The 6,000-nt window shown below is 36.1% G+C and overlaps 1 long non-coding RNA gene across 1 annotated transcript in view; it reads left to right on the top strand.

Annotated features, from left to right (window-relative positions):
- Positions 1–958: 958 nt before the first annotated feature.
- Positions 959–6,000, top strand: part of LOC132823135 (uncharacterized) — a 53,235-nt gene continuing 48,193 nt past the window's right edge. Inside the window, exon 1 of the long non-coding RNA XR_009645502.1 lies at positions 959–1,136. This is a non-coding gene — a long non-coding RNA (uncharacterized LOC132823135). The remainder of the gene's footprint in view (positions 1,137–6,000) is intronic.

Genomic DNA, 6,000 nt, shown 5'->3' with positions numbered 1-6,000 from the left:
CTAGGCCACGAGCCTGGACTCAGTGCTGCTGCTCCACTGCCGCCATCTTACATGCTTTCCAAGTATTTGTTACATTAAGAGAACGCAATTGCTGTGGGTTTCTATTTTCTCTCTTTAGAACACTACATCTGTTGCAGCTCTGAGTTTTGAAATGTCAATGGACCACATTCCAAGTTGTTAAATCTACTAAACATATGCACACCTCTTTTACTTGGGCCTTTTCCTCAAAGTCCTCTCATTCCTATTGGAACAATATCCGATGATACTTTAAGGCTTCTATAAAGCTCATTGTTCTTGTGCAGAAAGTTCAGTAATTTTCAGTGGAGTACAGTACAAGTGTACATGGTTCCTAATTATCAAGGCTCCTTTATTCTATTTGCTACGGTTCACAGCATGCAACTCATTTCTACTGAAACTTTAGTTCTTGCCTAAAATGTGACCAAACATCTATGTTCCAGTGATAATTTTCAGGATTTCCCCGAATCTACCCACGGAGTTTACACTCAGGAAGCTGCAGTATCAAGTGATCGACCATTACTTCCTTTTTTGTTGCACTGCAGGGGTTTTCTTAGAATTTACGCCTGATCTAACACTTTTCAAAAGGAAACCGTAACTTTTTCTTTGAATTTTCCTTCTTGAATAACTTTATTTCTAATCAATATTAGCCTCGGGTTACTTAATGAGACTTGCATGTTATCATACTGTACAAGTGGCTAAATCAAAGAGGTTTTGAACTGCCATCATGTCATGAGTTTTAAATGAGTCGGGATACAAGGGGAATTTCCCACAGCTATAACTGCATCAAGACATGTGAATGGAATCCACGCTTATGCAAATTAGCAGCACATTTTCCTTTATATACACAAATGTTTATGAACTAGTCACGTATTATGTCCAATGTAGGTGTTCAGTAAATCTAAACACACGATGCAGTTATTTCATTCAAAAGTAATCGACTAGAAAATGATGTGTAATGGGTGACTACAAGAGGGGGAAGGTAAAGGAAACTGCCCAATCATCATGAGTAAGTTCTATAGATGAGGATGGAACAGACAAGAATGAGAGGCGACAATCAAGGTAGAGATAGAAACTGAGAGAAGCTTTGTCATTGAAATTTCTGGAGCTGAAAACACAAGGTAATTTGAACTCTTTTGCATATGTTAAAACTAGATCAAGATTGGCAAAACAGCTAATTGGTGCCAATGATCTCCTTTTCTTATTAATTGCATTGGTTTCTGCAAAAGTTGTGTAATCTTTACAAATGAGAAGAAATAATTGAAATGTGACATGGATGCAATCAAATTCGTAAATCTTATCATTTAAAAATGATCAGAAATTAAATTTTGGAAACAATTAAAAAGGCTTCAGTTTCATGGCAAATATTTATGTTTTATCAAATATGTCAAAGTACTATTTATTAAAATGTTTAATTACACCAGGCACAGAATATTCCAAGATCATATATGTATGACACTTATAGCTATCACTGTATAGTCTCTTAATATAACAAACATATGGAATTTATAAATAATAATCATTAGAGTGTATAGACTTATGAAAACTCATATTGAAAAGGAGAAATAGACCAACAATGTCAACATTTTTACACGGTTTTATATTTTAAGCTCTTTGGTGAGAAATGGTGATACTTTAAACTTAGTTCTTTAAATATAATTAAAAATGGTAACTTCATATACGAAAATTTGGGGAAGGCAAATTAATTCACGCCAATAAATCTTTCATCCTTGCAGAATATTCTTTTAAAAAGTATTCCCATATAATAGAGAAATGAGATCTAATTATCAGAACATTTCAAGATTGTCTCCATTTTAAATTAAAGAGGTTAATTAATGCTACTATTCAAAGGATTGGCCATCTTCTGTCCTGTAGCTCTACTTAAATGTTAACAAAATAATTTAAATGTTTGACAGAAACATGTTCTAAAAAAATAGCTCTGATTCCACAATGCTAACTGCCCGTTTTTGGCAGTTCAAACCACTTTCGATACAAGTGGCCATACGTATTTTTTTTCATATTTTGATTCACAAGAAACTTCCTTGCACTTATGTCTCACGAGTATTTGATTTGCAGCCAGACCCTTCTCCTCAAAACTGACACAGTCAATTCACAATTGGTAGCATTTGCAAAATTGTTCCACCCAAAATTTCTAAATTGTATTGTTGTAGTGTGCGATAAAAGTATTTCCTGGACAAAGAGCATTTACAGCAAATAGGCAGTAATTTTACTGTTTAAGTACAATACTAAAGGAGATATTTTTGCGGTCAACTTTGGAAACATAAAGCGTTCTTCACCTTGGTATGAATTATTTTATGTAACTAAAGAGTCTTTCCCTCCAGCTATATTTTAAGATGTCTTTATTTGTATATAAATAACTGACTCGAAAAGTGGTTCTCATTTTTAAAACTCAGATTTCTTCATTTGGAATAATCCAGCCTTAATTTTCCTTAAATATAGTGGTTTCCCACTTCTTTCAAATAGATTTGGGGCCAGTTTGTGTCATGTACGATTGCCAGTTTTTTATTTGCCCCACCCTATCAGTTACCTACTTAGTAATTTGTTGGTCTATTCTCAAAAGCAAGAGAATTTCGGTGGCATTTTTTTTCAAGGGCATGGTAAGAAATATGAGGTAGGTAGGACTTGAACCTGTATCTTCTAGTCTAGGGGGCAGAGATACTACCACTGCACTGCAAGACTTCAAGGGCATTTTAGATGCTGGTAGCTGACACGAAATAAGAAAGAAAGAGTTTACAGAACCAAGTCCACCATTATCAGGATATCAGCATTAATCATATAGTTGTTATAATCATATAATTTAAACAAAAACTAAATATATTCTGCATACTGTCAACTGGAAAGAAGGTTAGAAAAAATGGTGTGAGCATTATCTGTCGACAGTTAATGTCACTTATTCTGGAGGCGTTTGCAGCAATCTGGAGGATATCTGGCCAAATGTTTTGAGTAAATGATGTATGTAGTTAAGACAGACAAATGGTAATAAACATAAGGCATCAGTTTACAGACAATTGCACATCACACATCAATGAAGACAATTATTCTACCTTAAATTGTTGCTGACCCACCCCAGCTCCATGTCTCTCTGCAATTAATGATCCATCAACAAACTGTTCACAGCAGTTGTTCTTTGAAAAGAGAGTGAAGTTTCATGAGCATGATAATATTACAAATTTAACAAAAATACAGAAAGGCATATTCCCATTATGTAACACAGCAGTTTTGTACCCTTCTGTCGGACTGTCTCTGTCCATGTAGAATTTGTGAAGGTACACAAAAGCAGACAGAAGAACCTCATTATTTTGTGAACTGCATCAGACATTTAAGAAGGTATTGATCCATTACATAGATTATATTGTACAATAACTGACAACAAAATATCTACCATATGAAAGCAACTTAATAGTTTTTTTTAGGCAGAAACAGTTGAATAGATTGATATTAAAACTACTTGGAATTACAAGGAAGCATATTGCATCTGAATCAATTTGTGCTGAGCATCTGTAACAGATAGGGCCCATTGAAAAATGATAATTGCACGTAGATCACACCTTTATAATCTTATGCTATATCTTGTTTCACATAAAGAATCATAGCTGCAAAATACCTGTATTGTAAAAATGAACTATTTAAGCCATTGTATTACAACAGTTGTAAATTAAACAAGGTAGTCTATCAATGTAAGAATTACAGAACTCTTTTTGAGTACATATTAGCAACAAACTAATGTTAATATGTCTTTTATGAGCACACTTCATATGGATGCAAGCATAGTTAGTCTGTTTGGATCCCTGTTTACTCGCTACGTTAACCTTTCCCTATCACCACTTACATGAATTTGATACATTTGACTTATTTTTCAAGAAGATTTTGCAAGATGACCATTATATAGAGATCATGTTATTGAAGCCCTCAGATAATATTCACAATTATAGAGACACAGAGTCATAGAGCACAGAAACAGACCCTTCTATCCAACCAGTCCATGCTGACCATAATCCCAAACTGAGGTAATCTCACCTACTGTGCTTGGACCATATTCCTTCAAACCTTTCCTATTCATCAACTTATCCAAACGCATTTTAAATGTTGCAACTGTACCTGTATCTGCCACTTCTCTAGAAGTTAATTCCACAAACGAATCACTCTCTGTGTAAAATGTTTGCCTCCCATGTCCTTTTTATATCTTTCTCCTCTCACCTTAAAAAAATGCTTATGCATCAAAGCCAATAGGACAGATTATTGGGGTTGATTTCCAACATACCTCATGGACATTGAGGATTAATTGTCCGTTACAGAATCGCTCAATTTTTATTTCCATTGCAAAGATGGCAAGTGGAAAGTCTGCCCCATTATATTACTTCCATCCAGATCAATTCAGCAACTCATTGCATTCAAGAGTCATACAGTCAGACTCTTGAGATTCATTATATTATTGATTTAACATAGCACGATTATTGTAAGACAAAGAACTGCGGACTTTGGAAATGTGAAGCAAAAGCAGAAATTGCTGGAGAAACTTAGCAAGCCTGGTAGCATTTCAAACTGGTTCTGGAGAAGGCTCAAAATGTTAACTCTGGTTTATCTCCCCAGATGCTGCTGAGTTTCTCTGGCAATTTCTGTTTCTGTTTAACTGGAGGTAGATCATGGATATGAAGGGGAACAGTTACTTTATTTCACAATGGATGATTGATACTTAACTATCTGCTTTGGAAACGGAAAAGCAAGTCAATCAGTACAGTATCTCTGAAGAAAGAGGAGAGGTTTTAGATGTGAGAAAACATTATTTTCTGCATTTGTCACCTTTTGGATCTTGACGGATGTGATGTGCATATCCACCACCTCCTTGTGTTTCTCTTCAGAACCCAACATTCTTCCTTGTTGCTCATTCCATTTTATAACCTGACAATATTTGTTAAATAAAACCAAATCTTAAATCATGGGAATCCATTTTGTTACTTTACTGACCTTAGACTGCAAAATGCCTGCTCCTTGTGACTCTCCTTATCAAGATGACAATGTGATTTTTTTTAAAATGGTAATTAATTTACAAAGACCTATTGCTATTAATGTTACAGATTTTTAAAATACTAGCTTCATTATAAACAAATCAGAACTCAAACTTCCAATATGCCAGACTGACTACAATTCTTCTTAGACATGTTTGGATTTTGTTGACAAATTTGGAGATGTTGTGGAGGCCGAAGAAGGTTTCCTCCGATTCCAACAGGATCTTGATCAGATGGGCCAATGGGCTGAGGAGTGGCAGATGGAGTTTAATTTAGATATATGTGAGGTGCTGCATTTTTGAAAGGCAAATCAGGGCAGGACTTATACACTTAGTGGTAATGTCCTGGGGAGTATTGCTGAACAAAGAGACCTTGGAGTGTAGGTTCATTGTTCCTTGAAAGTGGAGTCCCAGTTAGACAGGATAGTGAAGAATACGTTTAGTACACTTGCCTTTAGTGGTCAGTACATTGAGCATAGTAGTTGGGACATCGTATTGCAGCTGTATGGGACATTGGTTAGGCGACTTTTGGAATACTGCTTGCAATTCTGGTCTCCCTGCTATCGGAAGAATGTGTGAAGCTTACAAGGACATTGCCAGGATTGATGGGCTTGAGCTATACAGAAAGCATGTTTCCCCTGGAGCATCGGAGGCTGAGGGGTGACTTTACAGAAGATTTAAAACCATGAGGGGCATGGACAAGGTAAATAGCCAAGGTCTTTTCCCTGGGGTGGGGAAGTCTAGATGGCACAGGTTTAAGGTGCGGGGGGAAAGGCTTAAAAAGGACCTGAGCGGCAACCTTTCCATGCAGAGGGTGGTGCATGTGTGGAGTGAGCTGCCAGAGGAAGTAGTGGAGGCTGTGCAATTACAACATTTAACTGGCATTTAGATGGATATATGAATAGGAAGGGCTTAAAAGAATATGGGCCAAATGCTGGCAAATGGGACTAGATTCATTT

The sequence above is a fragment of the Hemiscyllium ocellatum genome, chromosome 16 (assembly GCF_020745735.1).
Source record: "Hemiscyllium ocellatum isolate sHemOce1 chromosome 16, sHemOce1.pat.X.cur, whole genome shotgun sequence".
NCBI lineage: Eukaryota > Metazoa > Chordata > Chondrichthyes > Orectolobiformes > Hemiscylliidae > Hemiscyllium > Hemiscyllium ocellatum.
Note: the sequence above shows the minus strand (reverse complement) of the source record. Positions and strands in the feature narration are given on the sequence as shown.